Raw genomic sequence first — 23,748 nt, 5'->3', positions numbered from 1 at the left:
GACGCGCGCGTTCACGGGTAAAATGGTTTTTTTTTTTAAAAAAAAAGGGGGGAAAAAGAGAACGATTTCTCCGTTTCAACGCGCTTGCAAATTCTCGCGTCGAAAACAATTCGAATTTTTTTAATTGCTAGAAGGCCTGTTTTTGCTGCGTACGCGTTCGGAAAAATTCATTTTTCCAAAATTATTCTCTCTCGAAATTTGTAATTGTCGTATGTAATATTATTGTTTGTATACGTTCCTCGCGTATGAATATTGTAACAATTATTTGTACAGCGAAAAATTTTATCATAGATGTTCCCAAACTTTTTGAGGGAATTCATTCAAAGTATTTGGATATTTATTTAAAATAAGAGCTACAATATTATGTATTGTAGCAAAGTATTTATTTTAGAATTTAGAATACTTTTTCGATTAATCCCATGCTATCAAAATTGTCGCTTTATATAATTTTGGCGCTAATCATATATTTTACCATCCTCTTTATACCATTAATTATATTGCATATCAGAACATTAAAACATTAAAATATATTAAAATATGTCGTTTGTCTAAACGATTATATAAAATCAAAAAATTTACAAAAATGTATTTACCATATATTTTCGCAGTGATCTACGATTCGTGAAATGAACTAAATCCAAAGGGAAAATATATTATGTGAAGATATTTTCATATATCAAAGTGAAGGAAAAACATAACGTTGGTCTATGAACTAAGAAACATGAAACGCATATTTTTCTTCAATCCTTTGCATTTCAAATCGAAAATGATGGAGCCTTCACACAGTTACATAAACCAGGAGAAAATGACATGACTGTTTTAAAAATAGAATTTCTCTTTTCCGAGGTCAGCGATAAATCTGCCTCTCTTTAACGGAAATTTAAAGCTTAACGACCAGAAGGATCTCATTCAGACGTAGACGTGAATCGAAATCCTCTGGTCGTTTTATTGCTTCCGCGAACGTTCCATAATTCTGTTCCCTGAAAGAACTCCGTTGTCAGATTTAGTAATAAACGATTTTCCCCTCTAAGATGACTTGAAGTTGCTTGAGACACAGGGATCGCGTTAAATTCTTGGAATCGAGTCGCAATCTCAAAGGTCTTAACGATGAATATACGATAAAAGGGCAAAAGGAAACGACAAGAAACGAACGAAGAATGATAAAGATGAGGCAAGAGAAAGTTTAGAAATGTTTCGATCCGCATTTCGGTCGATACGGCAGACGCGCGGTTTCCATACTTTTTACATACAGGTTTCGTAGATTGTATAAAATCGCAATTTACAAGGAGTTCGATGGCCCTTCTTGTCCATCGGTGAAACCGTTTGAATTAATGAAACGTCTTCTTGAACCCTCCCTTTTCTCGTCTTACCGTTGTCTGATATATTTCGTACCGTTTCTACTTATCCGCGTTTATATGTATTACGTGCAACTTAATCTTACGTACTTCTTTCCTTTCAACGTTGCTTTTTTTCTTTTTTTTTATTTAAGGATAGTTATTTTAAATGAAATTTAATTAATACCTTTTCTAATGGATCATCCTCAATATGGCTGACCTGCTATGTATAATTCTACTTGAACATCATCGAAGCTTGTTAGTAAATCATACTATGTCGACCTGTGTGGGAACCAATGACACCTTGCTGCTGAATAATCAAAGTATGCAGTATCATAGAACACTGTTCTTCTGAAATTTACAATATAGACTCATAACTCTCTATTTTAATAAAAAAAGATCTGTCCATCAAAACGATATGCTTTTTCAATATGTATTTGAAGTTGAGTGAAATTTAAACCACCGTCTGATTTATTATGTATTGCTTCTACTCGCCTGTATTTACGAGTACGCGGGAGAACTTATCTCTTTTATAATATTTCTCTTTTGAGTATTACATTACCTCATTCCACAATTAATGTGATTTCTTTTTTATCAATTCTATGGGTTAAATATTTTTATAAAATTCATGTTTATGACACAAAAAACGTCATTCGAGCAGAAAAAGCACCCTAAGTCTCTGAGTAAAATGTATATGCCAGTACAATTAAGACTCCAATAACTGGAAGAAGGTTAAGAGCTTAAAGAAATCTGCGTATATTCCCGATCAAAGTTTTATATTCTTATGTGGCAATATTTCTATCGATCCTTTTGTCTTGACATCCTAAGCATAATTATTTTATCTACTGGTCGACTTTAGCATACTGTATCAACGAGGTCCATTCTGAGCAGTCACGCGTACGCGATTTCTCCCTTCAGATAGGAGATTGGCACGCGAACATTCGGTTGGTATTTCAAGGACGACCATAGATGTGTCACTAGAAAATCCAGTTACACCACGTACGCTACACGCAATACATTAACATGTATCAAAGATAGGGTTTAGTAAAGCTACTTGGGTTTTCGCCAACATGTCTCAATAGATGCGTGAGAAAATCCTCATGCATTTTTCATCGGGCCTTGAGCTCTGTGGATGTCCACGTGGAACTATAGATTTCGCTCGATAATTCTTGAACATTCTCGAAAGCAAGCATTTACACGCATTATTGGTCAGTGTAAGGATCCCATCGTTGTTTCTCCCCTTTCCTCCTTACGCTGTGCTTTTGCCAGACAAACGTGAACCATCTTCGACTGATTTATGACAGTCCTACTGCTACGTTCGATAACTTGAAAATCGAGGAGGCTTGGTACGATGATTGTGCAGTTTGTCATGGTATAATTTATGGTTTGTTATCGATATTCTACCGATGAATAGAATGTTGATTCTGTGGCAATTTATCTCATATTTCGCTTGCGAAAGGTTGAACATGAAAAAGGAAGTAATTGCTAGAATAGTTAACTCGTTAGGGATCAAAAGTTGTATTAATATAACATTTCATTTTGTACATGCATTACAAAAGTTCGAGATGTAACACGGATAAGATAGCATTTATTTCGATTGTACCAAATTGTCATAAAGGGTAACTTAACACAAGGATAAATTTAACCTTTTTTTTTTTTTTTTTTTTTATCGTGGGGAAATCCTCATGGACACTCGGCGCTGCGTAGCAACGACCGTGTAGTGTCGGACTCCTACCGACTAAAACCCCACGGTGGTCATCCCGACGTTCGGAGGTGCACCCGGGGTCTCTTGCGAATCACTACCGAGTGCAGCCTCGTCGTCTATCTCCCTGCCGTTGTAGTTGTCTAGGGAGGCATCCCGGCTTGAGTTGGGAAGCTAGGGGGAACCACTCCTCCTAGCGCCACGTCCCCTAATCTGGCGCACCCGGGGCAGCGACGGCGGCGCCGCGCCCCTGCGTCGTACGGAGCCCCTGCGACGTTGATGCGATGATCTACTGGGATCGGCTCTTCTCTTCCGGTCCCTCTCTGCCCGCTCCTTTCTCTGCATAACCTCCTCGCAGTAGGCGCGGACAGCGTTAAACTCCCGGGGCCCTCGGAGCATGGCCTCAACGACCGCTTCCGGAGCCAACCTCTCGCCGATGTCGAGCTGCAGGACGCGCCGCGGTTCCGCCCACGCTGGACAGAACTCCAGCGTGTGCTGTGCCGTGTCCTCCTCTTCCCCGCAGTGGTGACAGGTGGACGTCACCTCCCGCCCGATCTTCAGCAGGTACTCACCGAAGACCCCGTGTCCGGCGAGCATCTGTGTCGTCCTGAAGGTGAGCGGAACCCCGCCTTGATCTCTCCAAGCCTCCCAATTGGGAAGCACGGCGCGGACGGCTCGGTGTGGCCGCCTGGCGTCCTCCTCCATCAGCTGGGAGCGCCACCGCTCCCAGATCTCCAGCTTTGCCTCTTCCCGGACGTTCGAGGCCGAGAGGCCGCCCAGCGACAGCGCCACCGTCGAAGGCGGTGCCCTCAGGTGTTCATGCACCCGACAGAGCTCGAGGGCCCGCAGCTCGAACGGGGGGGACGCCGCCAGCACTGTCGCCGACTCGTAGGATATTGTTCGATATCCTCTGGCTATTCGGATAGCGATCGTCCTTTGCAGTCTCCTCACCAGGGTACGACTGCGACGGTTGGCCATCAGGTCTTGGGCCCACACCGGTGCCCCATAGAGGACCCGGGACCGGATCACTCCCTCGTAGAGTCGGCGGACTCCCGACCCTGCTCCGCCTATATTCGGAAGAAGGCCGCACAAGGCGTTGGCTGCAGCCGTCACCCTCGGGACCAGGAGCTCGAAATGTGGTCCGAACGTCCACCGACTGTCGATGGTGAGGCCCAGGTACCTCATACGACACTTCACCGGCACCGCTTCGCCATTTATGGCCACGGACAAACCATCGGGAGGGGATCCCCTGCGGCGGCGGTCGAAGAACCATAGGGCCTCCGACTTGGCCGGCGACACGTTCAATCCCAGTCGCTGAATAGCGTGCACCGCGCATGCCACAGCGTCTTCCGCGAGAATCACGGTCTCACTCCACCACCGTCCCCCGGCTAGTACCAAGGTATCGTCGGCGTAACAGACCAAGCCCGTGCCCGGGGGCATCGGGCATCGAAGGACGGAGTCGTAGGCCGTGATCCACAAGATTGGTCCCAACACCGAACCCTGCGGGACGCCGCGCTCCACGCGCCTTCTCTCTTCCCCGTTCTTCCCAGTGAAGGTGATCCACCTATCGTTTAGGTAGGCTCCGATGACCTCAACCAGGTACGCCGGCACCTCGAAATGTCGCAGAGCCTCCATTATCCTCGCCCAGGGGATAGAGTTGAAGGCATTGCTGACGTCCAGGGAGACCGCTACCGCCGTTCCGTAGCGGGAAACCATGTCCTCCGCCATGCTCCTCACCCGCTTCACAGCATCCACCGTGGAGCGACCCCGGCGAAAGCCGTACTGACTGTCGTGCCATCCGGGAACCCGCCCCGAGATATGGGCCTCCAGACGGGCGGCGATCACCCTCTCGAGGAGCTTCCCGATCTCGTCCAGCAGGCATATCGGCCTGTACGCTGACGGCGACTCCGGCGGACGACCCTCCTTTCGCAGCAGGACCAATCTCGCCATCCGCCATATCCGCGGGTAGATGCCCTCCCTCAGGCATCGGGTAAACAGATGCCGCACGCGAGGGGCCACCACCTCCATCGTCTCCGCCCAGACTCGGCCCGGAACTCCGTCCGGACCCGGTGCCACGTCCCGGGACGCCATCTTCTTAGTCGCCGTGAGAAGCTCCTCCTGAGTGACCTGCAGCTCCTCGCTCCGCTCCGTCGACGTCGTCGCCACCGCTGCTGTTGACGACGTCTCGCCCCCGCCGGAGGAGAGGGACGATCCCGACCGCCCCGCGTCGCTGTCCTGCCGCGGAAACAGCGTCCCGATGACCTTGGCCAGCAGTACCGGATCCATGTTGGCGGTCAGCGAGGGGGCCGTGGGTCGCAACTTCTTCGTTACCACCTTGTACGGCCGCCCCCACGGGTCTGACTCAACCGCCTCGATCAGCTCCTTCCAAGACCGAGCCTTCGCGATCTTGATCTCCCGCTGCAGAGTTCGTCTCGCCTCTCTGTAGACCCCGTAGCAGCGGGAGATCTCCTCCTCGTCGCGCGTCCTTCTACGGCGACGGGCCCTCAGGAATCTTCTGCGTGCCCGTACGCAGCTCGCCCGCAATTCCGCTATCTCCGGCGTCCACCAGTGAACGCTGCGGTTGCGTCCACCGCCCGGGACGGAGCGCGGCATCGAGGCGTCGCACGCCGCGTTCATGTATTCTTGGAGGATCTCCGCCTCTTCGTCGACGCTTCCCAGACTGGTCGTCCCTTGGGCGTCCCAGCTCCACGCCGAGACGATGGCTGCCGCCCGCAACATCTCCCTGTCCCGCTCCTTCAGGCGCCATCTGGGTGGTTGCGGGCCGGAGCGGCTCGCACCACCTCGGGCGACTTGGTTGTTATTTTCGTCCACGTCCTCCGAGACCACCTCCATAAGTATGTAGAGGTGATCGGACAAGGTCTCGACTCCCTCGGCCACTCTCCAGTCACGGATCCTCGGGTACAGCTTCGAGGTGGCCCACGTGATGTCGACCACGGAGGACCCCCTCCACGCCACGCAGGTGCTCGCCGTACCCTTGTTTACCAGCAGGAGTCCGAGTCCCGCAGCCCAGTCTGTCAGCCATCTTCCTCTGGCGTTCGTCGCGGAGTTCCCCCACTGCGTCGAGTGAGCGTTGAAGTCCCCGAGGACCAGCACCTGACGGGGAAAGCACCTTTTGACGCATTCCCCGACATCGTCCAGAAAGTCCCCGAACGCGGCCAGGCCGCTGTTGGGGGAGACGTAGACCGCCACCACCGCTATTCCTGCCCATTCGACCGCGACGTAGCCGCTGCCACGGTCAAGCAGGGCGCCAAAGGCGCCCAGGGTCGGCGTCCAAGTTATGGCCGTCAGTCCGTCCAAATCCCCGATCCAGTTGGGAGCGTCAGGGACGCGATACGGCTCGGCCACTGTCGCGAGGGCGACCTCTCCCTCCCGGATAGTCTGGAGGAGCAGGTCATGCGCCCTTCTCGATCTGCCCAGGTTGCATTGGAGGAGACGGTTAAAATCCCTCAATCACCTCCATGGCCTCCTCCCGGCCATCTGCCGCTGAATGTTCGACGGTGCTCCCCTCTTGCGTTACCTCCGCGGTCGGTTCACGGATCGGTGGCTTCCTCTTAGTTCTCGGCGGAGCACATGCCGCCCCGCACATCCTGTGGTTGGCTGGCGCCCCCAGCGACTCGCATAACGGGCACTTGGGCGCGGAGGCGGGACACCCCCTGGCACGATGCCCGCTACCGCCACACCTGTAGCACAGATGCCCGCGATCCACGTTGGACGTGCAGGTTGCCCGCATGTGCCCCAGCTCCAGGCATTTAAAGCACTGCAAGGGTCTCTTCGGGATAGCCGTGACCTTCGCCGTGGACCATCCCAGAGCTACTTTCCCGTCCCGGGCTAATTTCCGGGCTCCAGCCACTGGGCACCTTATCCATGCAGTCCCAAGGCCGTATCTGGTGGTGCGGATCTCTCCGACCCGCACTTCCGCACTGCCGCATCCCGCCGCTGAGGCCAGCGCCTGCCGCAGCTCCTCCTTAGCGATCGAGATGTCTATCCCGGCCACCCTCAGCTCCGCCGTCCTGTTCGGGGCCGCTACTCTCACCGCGGCCGGATCCAGCACCTCGGCCAGACGCGTCGCCAATCGCGACGCCTTTCCTCTGTCTCTGTCGCCTGGGAGCCGGATAATTATACCCCCGGTCATCGACTTCCTCATTCCGAGGGATTCGACGCCGATCTCCGCAAGCGGGACCTTCTGTCGCGCCGTCGCGAGAACATCGGCGTATGAAGTCTTAACCCCCTCGTTGATAGTCAACGTCACCGCGGACGTACGCGGTGCGCGGGGGAGCCTGGCCGTTTTTGTCGCCTGCGCCGTTCCTTTTTTAGCCACCAGTGCGACGCCCGTCTTCCGTACGCCCGTTACTCGCGACGAAGGAGCAGCGGGCATTCTCTCTTTTTTCTCCTCCTTCCTTGCGGCCCTTTTCTTCCGCTGCCGTCTTTCCACCACCCTCCATTCGCCACCCTCCTGCTCCCTCGGGAGCATTGTGGCTTGGGTGACGTGTGGGACAGCGGGTTGGTCCGCCTTGCGCCGAGGTTCGGGGCTGCGCGGTCTTCGGCCCCCGAACCGTTCCTCGATGGCCCTTATGATGGAGGGACCGAGTTCGCCCATCTTTTTCTCTAGGGCGTCCAGACGCGCGCCTTCTTGTTTCCCCTCTCGCGGAGGGTGGCCGGGCTCAATAGCCCGACCGTTGCACCGCGGGCACTCGTGGGTGCGAGCGGCCAGCCTCGTTATCTCTTTACGCAAGGCCGCGTTTTCCTCCTCCAACGCGGTCAGCCTTGCTTCCGCGAGCTTGGCGGCCGTGGAGCTACCGCTGTGGACCACCTCAGCCCTCTGTAGGTTAAGCTCCCTCCATGCGGCGGCGACGTAGGCCGCCGCGTTTTTTAGGTCCTTGACACTTGCTCCTTTCAGGTTCGGCGCTGTCGTCGCCACCCGCCAGATCTTAGACACCTGCCTGGTGAACTCGGCGCTCATGTCGGCCGCCGAGCTCATCCGTATGTCCAGCGCCAAATCCACAGAAATCTCCGGGGTCAGCGTCATCATGCGCCTTCTCTTCCCCCCGGAGACGATCGATCCCAGGGATGACCGAGACGCGGAAGAGGCGACCGAATCCCCGTCATCGGACCTCGTCCGCGCTCTTAGCTCCCTTACCGGCGCGAGGCCCGTTACCGCGGCCGGTGCGAGGAAGACGCCGTCCGCCCCGCCCGTGGTTCTCCGCGATGCTCTTGTTATTCTTCTCGGAGGTTCCTTATGAATCTCCGTACTATTGCCTCCCGCCTCACCAGACGTGAAAACACATCCGGGGGCCTGGCGGTCCACCCCCGAACAGCCGTGGTCGTGAGATGACGACGCAGGTGAGCCCACTTGACTACCCACCGCTGCGCCGGTACTGGGGTATCCCTCCCCTGCACCGTAAACCATTTTCGCTTTTTGGTCGCAATCCATGTTTGTCATTGTTGTCGCCGCGGTCATCAACAAAGTCCGTCCTGGTGCCACTCACTCTTTCGCACCCTGTCCCGGTCAAAGCCGGTGCAGGGTGTCGGGGGGCCCCACAAGAAGGTGAGGTGAGTGGTCTTGACAGGCATGGGCCCACCAACTTCTCCGAAACTCTCCGCATCGGATCGGCAAAATTGACGGGCGCCAGAGGCACCGACCAGCTGCCACCCGACTGTAAGAGAGCATCAGATCTATCGGGGTTTCCCGGGACGTGGTCCTACGGCCCGAAAACCCATGCCCGCCTCATGCTCCCCAAGGATAAATTTAACCTAGCCACCGCTGTTTTCAGTTCAAACTACGAACGTATTAATGTTACATAAAACTATGATACAATTTATCTGTATTTTTGCACTTTACTATTTAAAAAAGTAAGAGCTTTGAAATACCTTGTTACCTTGAAATCATCAGTAATTTGCGAAACATGAAATATTAATTATCGCTATAAGTAAATTTAGGAAATTAATAAGTAAATACCGGAAATTATTGATTCTATGCAATGATCTAGTATTTCCTGATGAATAAATTCGTTCGTAGCAGTTGATTATATCAAACAACAAATGCGGTATAAATAATTCCATCAGATGGGGATGTTCAAACGTCACTGACACGACAGAAACATGTGGCGTAACATCGAAATTCGCTTTACAAATGCAAATGTTTGCCGGCTAATTCGTTAATAAAGCCCACCATATCCATTAGAGGAACTATAGTAAAACCAAGGAAGAGTAGTAAATATATTTGTCTAAAAAGATCGTGATTTAAGGTGGCATATCGAATAGTTTATTTCGCCTAGTAGTAAAATATGGGCCTGTTGTGTTATAATGTAAAGAAAAATACATTTTATAACGTCATCTTATGTGATGATTTTTTTCCCTATACGGCAGCATTACAAGGGAAATTTTTCTTCGTCTTATGCCGCGATACCTTTCCGTATTTCATATGCGACTTAGGAAATCGTATTAGATCATTTCGATACATGTCAAATGCACTCGACATTTTTTTTTATCGAACTGCATTCGCATTTTTGTTTGACATACTTTACGTGTTCTGTGTCATCTATGATTCAAGATAGCTACTGCTAAGATTTTTTTTTAAATCAAAAACGGTATTTTTTTGTAAAGAAAAAAGAATTTTATTATTATAATGGCAAAATTGTGAATGTAGCGATTTTCATAGGATTGTTGCTAGATTAAAACTGTAAATACTTTACTTTTTATTAATTATTTATTAATTATTGTATAATTATTATAATTATACAACTTAAATATAACAATATAATATAACAAATAAATATAACAATTTAAATATTGATCAAAGTCTCAAAACTGAGATCTCATAATTTAAAAACACCAATGGAATATCATCATTCATAAAGTACAAGGCCTTCAACGTCGTGAAAAATTGAGAGAGGAAATGAATGAAGAAAATCTGATCCCTACTGGATCTATGAAGATCTATCGCCACTTCTGCGTGTACTACAACAAACACGAAACCACGATACTTACCTCACAAATACTAAAACCCCCATCCATCAACCAAATGATCAAACTTGCATAAACTTTCAAACAGCATTCCTCAAGATACATGAGTACGTACTGTTTGGACTTTCCACATTTTAGCACCTCGTAAATCATCTAAACAGAAAGAAGAATCTCAATATGTATTCTGTACGATATATCATAAATTCCAAGTGTCGGCCATGCACTTTTCTTTTCGCCAGCAAACTTTTGATGAATATCACGGTGCGTTATCATGTAAAGCACAATGTGGACAAACGACGTGATGTAGTTGCCATTTCGCAGCGATAGCGTTATGTAATTCACGTTTATATTTCTAATGATGCGATGTACACGGACGTACTCGCAGGGACGAGAATGAAATATGAGCGTAGTTTCGAAAAAGGAAGAATTGTTAAGGGAAACGATACGTGGAAGAAGACTAGAGATTTTGATACAAGAAATATGGAAAATTTGAAAAATTTCTAAAATTGGAAAAAGTGGAATAATCGTAAGAATGTTAAACATTGCAAAATTTGAAAAATTCCCGAGTTGAAGGAAAAAAATCGTGGAGAATGTGAAAAGGAAAATTTGAAAATTTGGAGAATTCATGAATGTTTAAAGCAAGAGAGTGAAAGGGGACTAAACATTTAGGTAGAAAACACGGGCAATTCGAAAAAGTCGTTATTGAATTTGTCTGGTTTTTTGGTTAATGTCCAAAACAAACTATACGACGTTGTTGCGATTTCACAGCGTTGACGTTATACGATTTGACAGCTTTATATTTCTAATGATATATTGCATACAAGTATGCGATCCGATTATTGAAAATACATAATTTGTTGCAGATAAGCGGTACATTGCAATTTCGCATCGGTGACAATCTGTGTGATTCACAATGAAAATTACGCATTTCGATGCGAGTAAACATGCGAATTTCGCTGTTTCAGATTAATTGTTGTACATTTTCTGGATCATGATAATGTCTTTCTTGTCTAGAGTTTTACTAAGTATAAAAATGTATTAAATAAATTGATTTATGTTAATTTTGTGGCCGGCTTATGATAAAAGCAAATAAGTTAATATTTGCGACATTTGATATTTTTCTTTTTTCGGGAAAATAAAAATGCAATACAATCGGAAATTATGAACTGTTTACAGAAAAGCTCTTACTAAGGTAAATTCTTGTCCCTTGTGAATTTCCTCGAGTGGTTTGCTAGATTTAAAGCCGGTAATTTTAGTTTTAAAGATCAAAAAGTTTAGGCAACTTTGACTGCAGCAATTTTCAGTAAATAAAACTCTGAAATTACCAAGACGATCGGAGTATGTCATTGAATAAAACAAAGCATTATTTAAAAAATTAATATTGTAAATGATTGTTTAAATTGTTTTACTGTATTTAAAAAAGACTACTTCCTAAAATTTTCTTCTTTCTTTTCTTCTTCGTTTATTCTTTAATGTCTCATTGACAATACGCTCATTAGCGACGGACTTCCTAAAATCTGTGCAACACTATTATTATAAACTAACTTAAAATCGACGTAAACTTATCAACCAAACCAAACCGAATTTGATACCTAAATTGTCTGAAATGATACGGACTTTACGACCATCCTAATATAAAGCCATCGAATTACACGGTATTACCGCTACAAGTTCATAATGATGTCTCGTCGCACGTTTGCACGGGGTCTAATTCGCGAATACAGGAAGGGAATGTCTACGTCGATGTCCCTTGTTAGTTAATGTTCCTATAATTTCAACGATATTGCTGTTGTCGTCGAAAATCGAAATCAACCAACATCTTATGGGGCAAATTATATGACCCTGGCCCAATTGTTACATTTTACACACGGTTGCAGGTTTCGATGGATGCTTCCGCTTGTAATTGGTTTATTCCAGACTGACTTGTTCATTTTTATTGACGACAGTCAGACGAGAAACATCGTCGTGTGGTTCCGTGCAATTGCAGCTTGTTTATAAACAAGACAAACAACCTACAAGGAACAGCTGGCTGGTTTCAATACTTTCGAAAATAACAGCGGCTAATTTTCATTGACACTTCCTTTTGTTCCTTGACTTCGGTCTAAACTTTTGCATTTCGGTTCTTTGAGATTGAGTAATTTGAGTTGTTAAGTCGAAATCAATATTGTGAAATCTGAAAGTATATAAACTTTCCTGAAGCATTATTGTAATAAATAGTTCCCTTATACTTGTTAACACGTTGTTAACACGTTGATTTTCTCGCGAACTTTATGCATTTTACTCCCCCGGAGTTGCTATCGATTGAGATATACTAGGCTATAACATTTAAATTTTGCAAAATACGGTAAGACCTTGATTAATCGACTTAATCGGGGGCAAACAATTTGGGAAAATCGAGGTCCAATGGATAATCGACTCCCCAGTGAAAATAACGGAAAATGTATTTTCTAAACCGACATAAGCTTTCTTTCCGGTGGATGTATTTTTTTTCATAATAAAATTACTGCTTGAAGTGCTTAATCATGCCAACTTTTCACCATCATTAAACTTTTTGCTAGGTTAGATATGTCTACTTGTTGCGCAAAATACTAAATAACACGATCCAAAATTAAATCGCTTTCTTTATGCGTAATTTTTTCATTTTCACCGTTTTCATCCTTGGCCTCATTTTCGACACCGGCAATTGTATCTGTATCGGTGATATGTGAATTATTTTCGGGTCACGCTTCCATGTTAATTTCATCCATTTTCTCCTACACTTCCACAGTATGGATCGATTGTACAATTCCATTGTTATTTCAAAATCGATTGTACAGTATCATTTATGTAAGCATGCTCTGTATCAATAACTTTATGTCTCCAAAGTTTGAGACATGCCTCAAATAATGCCTGCACCTGAACTTTGTTCCAAGCACTGGTATTCTCCTAAATAGTGTTTTTAACATTACCGGATATCAATGCAGCTATACAACTATCAATCTATTGCGACAAAAGGTCCGTATCATACGGATAATTAAAATGAGATATACAGAGTAATTAAATAAGGGAGTACAATAATTAGTGTACACTAGTAGATATTATAAGTAGTATTACAAGACGAGATAAAAAAAAAAGTAATACGATATTTTTACACATATTCTATTACAATTGCATATAAAAACATATATATTTATACAATTATAAGTAAATAGTTATTAGAATTACATAATACATATAACGTAATATGACATAATGTAATAACTAAAACGTCATACAATACAATGTCATACAATATACCGTGCTGTAACATTACATGATGTAATATAACGTGATATAATGTAACGTAATACAATATAACATGATATAGTATCATGTAATACGATATAAAGGAATACGAAGTAACGTAATATAATAGACCGTAATACAATATAACGGTATACTATCTAACATAATACTGTATAACATAATAAACAATAATCTGCTACTATATAACGCAATAATATATAACGTAATACCAAATACCGTAATACTATATAACGTTACACGTTATAACGTAATATGTATAACGGTATACCATATTACGTAAAACGATATAACGTTATACGTTGTAACGTAATACTATATACCGTTATACGTTATAAAGCAAAACTATATAGCGTTATACGTTATAACGTAATACTATATAACGTTATACATAATAGCGTAATACCATATAACGTTATACGTTATATCGTAATAGCATATGACATTATATTATATACCGCTATACTATATGACGTTATACGTCATAGTGTAATACTATATAACGTTGTACGTAGTAGCGTCATACCATATAACGTTATACGTAATAACGTAATACTATACAACGTTATAGTCTATACCGACATACTATATAACAAAATACCTATAACGTAATACTATATAACGTTACACGTTATAGCGTAATACTATATAACGTTATACGTTATAACGTATTACTATGTAACGCTATACGTTATAAAGTAATACCATATAATGTTATACGTTAGAACGTAATACCATATAACATTATACGTAACAGCGTAATGCCATATAACGTTACACGTTATAACCTAATACTATATAACGTTACACCTTAAAACGTAATACCATATAACGTTATACATTATAATGTAATGCTATGTAACGTTATACGTTATCACGTAACACCATATAACGTTATACGTAACAGCGTAAGACTATATAACGTTATAATCTATAACGTTATACGTTATACGTTATAATATAGAACAATATTATATATCGTAACACTATATAACGTTATACGTAATAGCGTAATACTATATAACGTTCTACGTTATAACGTAATGCTATATAACGTTATACGTTATAACGTAGTACTATATAACGTATTACTATATAACGTTATACTACATAACGTTATACGTTATAACGTAATACTATATGACATAATACTACATAACCTAATACTATATAACGTTATGCGTAATAGCGTAATACCATATAACGTTATACGTTATAACCTAATACTATGTACTGTTATACGTTATAACGTAATACCATAGACCGATATACGTGATAGCGTAGTTCTATATAACATCATGCTATATACCGTTATACAATATAACATAACAACATATAACGTAATACTATATAACGTTATACCGTAATGTACTATATATCGTTATACTATATAACACAATATCATATAACGTATTAACATGTAACGTTGAACGTTATATAGTAATACAATATAACGTTATACGTTATAACGTAATACTATATAACGATATAAGTTATAACGTAATACTATATAACGTTATATGTTATAGCCTAATACCATATAACGTTATACGTTATAACGTAACACTATATAACGTAACACGTAACAGCGTTATACCATATAACGTTATACGTTATAACTCAATACTATATAACGTTATACGCATTATCGTAATATCTTATAACGTTATACGTTATAACGTATTAATATATAACGTTATAAGTTATAACGTAATACTATATAACGTTATATGTTATAGCCTAATATCATATAACGTTATACGTTATAACGTAACACTATATAACGTAATACGTAACAGCGTAATATCATATAACGTTATACGTTATAACGTAATACTCCATTACTTTATACCTTATGTCGTAATACTATACAGCGTTACACGTTGTATCGTAGTACCATATAACGTTATACCTTATTACGTAATACTATATAAAGTTATACGTTATAACGTAATACTATATAACGTTATACGTTAAACGTAGTACTATATAACGTATTACTATATAACGTTATACTACATAACGTTATACGTTATAACGTAATACTATACAACGTTATACGTCATAGCTTAATACTACATAACGTTATGCTATATACCGTTATACTATATTACGTTATACGTTATAACGTAATACTATATAACGTAATACCATATAACGTTATACGTTATTATGTAATACCATATAAGGTTATACGTTATATCGTAATACTATATAACGTTATACGTAATAGCGTAGCACCATATAACGTTGTACGTTATAACGTAATACTATATAACATAATACTATATACCGGAATACTATATTCCGTTATACGTTATAATGTAGTACTATAAAACGTAATAGTGTATAACGTTATACGTTATAAGGTAATACTATATAACGTTATACGTTATAACGTAACACTATATAACGTAATACGTAACAGCGTTATACCATATAACGTTATACGTTATAACACAATACTATATAACGTTATACGCATTATCGTAATATCGTATAACGTTATACGTTATAACGTATTACTATATAACGTTATACATTATAACGTAATACTATATTGCCGTATACCTTATCACGTAATACTATATAACGTTATACGTTATATCGTAGAACCATATAACGTTATACCTTATTACGTAATACTATATAACGTTATACGTTATAACGTAATACTATATAACGTTATACGTTATAACGTAATACTATATAACGTTATACGTTATATCGTAGAACCATATAACGTTATACCTTATTACGTAATACTATATAACGTTATACGTTATAACGTAATACTATATAACGTAATACCATATAACGTTATACGTTATAACCTAATACTATATTCTGTTATACGTTATAACGTAATACCATATAACGATATACGTGATAGCGTAGTTCTATATAACGTTATGCTATTTACCGTTATACAATATAACATAATAACATATAACGTAATACTATATAACGTTACACCGTAATGTACCATATATCGTTATACTATATAACATAATATGATATAACATTATACTGTATAACGTTATACATTATAACGTAATACTATATTGCCTTATACCTTATCACGTAATACCATATAACGTTGTACGTGATGGCGTAGTACTATATAACTTATTACTATCTAACGTTTTACTACGTAAAGTTGTACGTTATATCATGATACTACACAATGTTATTCTGTATAGAGTTATACTATATATCATAATGTTATATATATTAATACCATAGAGCGATATACGTGATAGCGTAGTTCTATATAACGTCATGCTATATACCGTTATACAATATAACATAACAACATACAACGTAATACTATATAACGTTATACCGTCATGTACTATATATCGTAATACTATATAACATAATATGATATAACGTATTAACATGTAACGTTATACGTTATATAGTAATACAATATAACGTTATACGTTATAACGTAATACTATATAACGTTCTACGTTATAACGTAATACTATATAACGTTATACGTCATAACGCAATACTATATAACGTAATACCTAACAGCGTAAAACCATATAACGTTATACGTTAATACGTAATAGCATATAAGGTTATACGTTATATCGTAATACTATATAACGTTATACGTATTAGCGTAGCACCATATCACGTTGTACGTTATAACGTAATACTATATAACGTTATACGTAATAGCGTAGTACCATATAACGTTCTACGTTATAACGTAATACTATGTACTTTTATACGTTATAACGCAATACCATAGAACGATATACGTGATAGCGTAGTTCTATATAACGTCATGCTATATACCGTTATACAATATAACATAACAACATATAACGTAATACTATATAACGTTATACCGTAATGTACTATATATCGTTATACTATATAACATAATATGATATAACATATTAACATGTATTGTTGTACGTTATATAGTAATACAATATAACGTTATACGTTATAACGTAATACTATATAACGTTATACGTTATAACGTAATACTATATAACGTTATACGTTATAACGTAATACTATATAACGTTATACGTTATAACGTAATACTATATAACGTTATACGTAATAGCGTAGTACCATATAACGTTCTACGTTATAACGTAATACTATATAACGTTATACGTTATAACGCAATACTATATAACGTAATACTATATAACGTAATACTATATAACGTTATACGTGATAGCGTAGTCCTATATAACGTTACGCTATATACCGTTATACTATATAACATAATATGATATAACGTATTAACATGTATTGTTCTACGTTATATAGTAATACAATATAACGTTATACGTTATAACGTAATACTATATAACGTTATACGTTATAACGCAATACTATATAACGTAATACGTAACAGCGCAAAACCATATAACGTTATACGTTAATACGTAATACCATATAAGGTTATACGTTATATCGTAATACTATATAACGTTATACGTAATAGCGTAGCACCACATAACGTTGTACGTGGTAGCGTAGTACTATATAACGTATTACTATCTAACGTTTTACTACATAACGTTATACTTTATAACGCAATACTATACAACGTTATTCTGTATAGAGTTATATTATATAACATAATGTTATATATAGTAATACCATATAACGTTATACGTAATAGGGTAGCACCATATAACGTTATACGTTATAACGTAACACTATGTACCGTTATACGTTATAATGTAATACTATATAACGTTATACGTTACAACGTAATATCATATAACGTTATACCTTATTACGCAATACTATATAAAGTTATACGTAATAACGTAATACTATATAATGTTATACATTATAACGTAGTACTATATAACGCATTACTATATAACGTTTTACTTCATAACGTTATACGTTATAACGTAATACTATACAACGTTATACGTCATAGCGTAATACTACATAACGATATGCTATATGACGTTATACTATATTACGTTATACGTTATAACGTAATACTATATAACGTAATACCATATAACGTTATACGTTATAACCTAATACTATGTTCTGTTATACGTTATAACGTAATACTATATAACGTTCTACGTTATAACGTAATACTATATAATGTTATACATTATAACGTAGTACTATATAACGCATTACTATATAACGTTTTACTTCATAACGTTATACGTTATAACGTAATACTATACAACGTTATACGTCATAGCGTAATACTACATAACGTTATGCTATATACCGTTATACTATATTACGTTGTACGTTATAACTTAATACTATATAACGTAATACCATATAACGTTATACGTTATTATGTAATACCATATAAGGTTATACGTTATTATGTAATACCATATAAGGTTATACGTTATAACGTATTACTATGTAACGTTATACGTTATAACGTAATACTATACAACGTTATACGTCATAGCGTAATACTACATAACGTTATGCTATATACCGTTCTACGTTATAACCTAATACTATATTCTGTTATACGTTATAACGTAATACCATATAACGATATACGTGATAGCGTAGTTCTATATAACGTTATGCTATTTACCGTTATACAATATAACATAATAACATATCACGTAATACTATATAACGTTACACCGTAATGTACCATATATCGTTATACTATATAACATAATATGATATAACGTATTCACATGTAACGTTATACGTTATATAGTAATACAATATAACGTTATACGTTATAACGTAATACTATATAACGTAATACCTAACAGCGTAAAACCATATAACGTTATACGTTAATACGTAATAGCATATAATGTTATACGTTATATCGTTGTACCATATAACGTTATACCTTATTACGTAATACCATATAACGTTATACGTAATAGAGTAGTACCATATAACGTTATACGTTATAACGTAACACTATGTAACGTTATACGTTATAACGTAATACTATACAACGTTATACGTCATAGCGTAATACTACATAACGATATGCTATATGACGTTATACTATATTACGTTATACGTTATAACGTAATACTATATAACATAATACTATATAACGGAATACTATATACCGTTATACGTTATAAGGTAGTACTATATAACGTAACACTATATAACGTTATACGTTATAACGTAATACCATATAACGTTATACGTTATAACCTAATACTATGTTCTGTTATACGTTATAACCTAATACTATGTTCTGTTATACGTTATAACGTAATACTATATAACGTTCTACGTCATAACGTAATACTATATAACGTTATACGTTATAACGCAATACTATATAACGTAATACCTAACAGCGCAAAACCATATAACGTTATTCGTTAATACGTAATACTATTTAACGTTCTACGTCATAACGTAATACTATATAACGTTATACGTTGTAACGCAATACTATATAACGTAATACCTAACAGCGCAAAACCATATAACGTTATTCGTTAATACGTAATACCATATAAGGTTATACGTTATATCGTAATACTATATAACGTTATACGTAATAGCGTAGCACCATATAACGTTGTACGTTATAACGTAATACTATATAACATAATACTATATAACGTAATACTATATAACGTTATACGTGATAGCGTAGTCCTATATAACGTTACGCTATATACCGTTATACTATATAACATAATACTATATAACATTATACTATATAACGTTATACACTATAACGTAATACTATATTGCCTTATACCTTATCACGTAATACTATATAACGTTATACGTTATATCGAAGTACCATATAACGTTATATCGAAGTACCATATAACGTTATACCTTATTACGTAATACTATAAAACGTTATACGTCGTAACGTAGTACTCTATAACGTTATACGGTATAACGTAATACCATATAACGTTGTACGTGGTAGCGTAGTACTATATAACGTATTACTATCTAACGTTTTACTACATAACGTTGTACGTTATATCGTAATACTACACAACGTTATTCTGTATAGAGTTATATTATATAACATAATGTTATATATAGTAATACCATATAACGTTATACGTAATAGGGTAGTACCATATAACGTTATACGTTATAACGTAATACTATATAACGTTATACGTTATAACGTAATACTATATAACGTTATACGTTATATCGTAGAACCATATAACGTTATACCTTATTACGTAATACTATATAACGTTATACGTTATAACGTAATACTATATAACGTTATACGTTATAACGTAATACTATATAACGTTATACGTTATAACGTAATACTATATAACGTTATACATTATATCGTAGTACCATATAACGTTATACCTTATTACGTAATACTGTATAACGTTATACGTCATAACGTAGTACTCTATAACGTTATACGCTATAACGTAATACCATATAACGTTGTACGTGGTAGCGTCGTACTATATAACGTATTACTATCTAACGTTTTACTACATAACGTTGTACGTTATATCGTAATACTACACAACGTTATTCTGTATAGAGTTATACTATATAACATAATGTTATATATAGTAATACCATATAACGTTATACGTAACAGGGTAGTACCATATAACGTTATACGTTATAACGTAAGACTATGTAACGTTATACGTTATAATGTAATACTATATAACGTTATACGTTACAACGTAATACCATATAACGTTCTACCTTATTACGCAATACTATATAAAGTTATACGTTATAACCTAATACTATGTTCTGTTATACGTTATAACGTAATACCATAGAACGATATACGTGATAGCGTAGTTCTATATAACATCATGCTATATACCGTTATACAATATAACATAACAACATATAACGTAATACTATATAACGTTAAACCGTAATGTACTATATATCGTTATACTATATAACATAATATGATATAACGTATTAACATGTATTGTTGTACGTTATATAGTAATACAATATAACGTTATACGTTACAACGTAATACTATACAACGTTTTACGTTATAACGTAATACTATATAACGTTATACGTTATAACGTAATACTATATAACGTTATACGTTATAACGCAATACTATATAACGTAATACCTAACAGCGTAAAACCATATAACGTTATACGTTAATACGTAATACCATATAAGGTTATACGTTATATCGTAATACTATATAACGTTATACGTAATAGCGTAGCACCATATAACGTTGTACGTTATAACGTAATACTATATAACGTAATACCATATAACGTTATACGTTATAACCTAATACTATATTCTGTTATACGTTATAACGTAATACCATATAACGATATACGTGATAGCGTAGTTCTATATAACGTTATGCTATTTACCGTTATACAATATAACATAATAACATATAACGTAATACTATATAACGTTACACCGTAATGTACCATATATCGTTATACTATATAACATAATATGATATAACATTATACTGTATAACGTTATACATTATAACGTAATACTATATTGCCTTATACCTTATCACGTAATACCATATAACGTTGTACGTGATGGCGTAGTACTATATAACTTATTACTATCTAACGTTTTACTACGTAAAGTTGTACGTTATATCATAATACTACACAATGTTATTCTGTATAGAGTTATACTATATATCATAATGTTATATATATTAATACCATAGAGCGATATACGTGATAGCGTAGTTCTATATAACGTCATGCTATATACCGTTATACAATATAACATAACAACATACAACGTAATACTATATAACGTTATACCGTCATGTACTATATATCGTAATACTATATAACATAATATGATATAACGTATTAACATGTAACGTTATACGTTATATAGTAATACAATATAACGTTATACGTTATAACGTAATACTATATAACGTTCTACGTTATAACGTAATACTATATAACGTTATACGTCATAACGCAATACTATATAACGTAATACCTAACAGCGTAAAACCATATAACGTTATACGTTAATACGTAATAGCATATAAGGTTATACGTTATATCGTAATACTATATAACGTTATACGTATTAGCGTAGCACCATATCACGTTGTACGTTATAACGTAATACTATATAACGTTATACGTAATAGCGTAGTACCATATAACGTTCTACGTTATAACGTAATACTATGTACTTTTATACGTTATAACGCAATACCATAGAACGATATACGTGATAGCGTAGTTCTATATAACGTCATGCTATATACCGTTATACAATATAACATAACAACATATAACGTAATACTATATAACGTTATACCGTAATGTACTATATATCGTTATACTATATAACATAATATGATATAACATATTAACATGTATTGTTGTACGTTATATAGTAATACAATATAACGTTATACGTTATAACGTAATACTATATAACGTTATACGTTATAACGTAATACTATATAACGTTATACGTTATAACGTAATACTATATAACGTTATACGTTATAACGTAATACTATATAACGTTATACGTAATAGCGTAGTACCATATAACGTTCTACGTTATAACGTAATACTATATAACGTTATCCGTTATAACGCAATACTATATAACGTAATACTATATAACGTAATACTATATAACGTTATACGTGATAGCGTAGTCCTATATAACGTTACGCTATATACCGTTATACTATATAACATAATATGATATAACGTATTAACATGTATTGTTCTACGTTATATAGTAATACAATATAACGTTATACGTTATAACGTAATACTATATAACGTTATACGTTATAACGCAATACTATATAACGTAATACGTAACAGCGCAAAACCATATAACGTTATACGTTAATACGTAATACCATATAAGGTTATACGTTATATCGTAATACTATATAACGTTATACGTAATAGCGTAGCACCACATAACGTTGTACGTGGTAGCGTAGTACTATATAACGTATTACTATCTAACGTTTTACTACATAACGTTATACTTTATAACGCAATACTATACAACGTTATTCTGTATAGAGTTATATTATATAACATAATGTTATATATAGTAATACCATATAACGTTATACGTAATAGGGTAGCACCATATAACGTTATACGTTATAACGTAACACTATGTACCGTTATACGTTATAATGTAATACTATATAACGTTATACGTTACAACGTAATATCATATAACGTTATACCTTATTACGCAATACTATATAAAGTTATACGTAATAACGTAATACTATATAATGTTATACATTATAACGTAGTACTATATAACGCATTACTATATAACGTTTTACTTCATAACGTTATACGTTATAACGTAATACTATACAACGTTATACGTCATAGCGTAATACTACATAACGATATGCTATATGACGTTATACTATATTACGTTATACGTTATAACGTAATACTATATAACGTAATACCA

The 23,748-nt window shown here is 37.9% G+C and overlaps 1 protein-coding gene across 1 annotated transcript in view; it reads left to right on the top strand.

The window, feature by feature from the left end:
• 5-ht7 (5-hydroxytryptamine receptor 7) overlaps positions 1-23,748 on the top strand; it is a 245,595-nt gene that overhangs the window by 97,103 nt on the left and 124,744 nt on the right. The window lies entirely within an intron of this gene.

This window comes from Bombus fervidus, chromosome 1, assembly GCF_041682495.2.
Source record: "Bombus fervidus isolate BK054 chromosome 1, iyBomFerv1, whole genome shotgun sequence".
NCBI lineage: Eukaryota > Metazoa > Arthropoda > Insecta > Hymenoptera > Apidae > Bombus > Bombus fervidus.
This window is presented reverse-complemented; position numbering and strand designations above follow the sequence as displayed.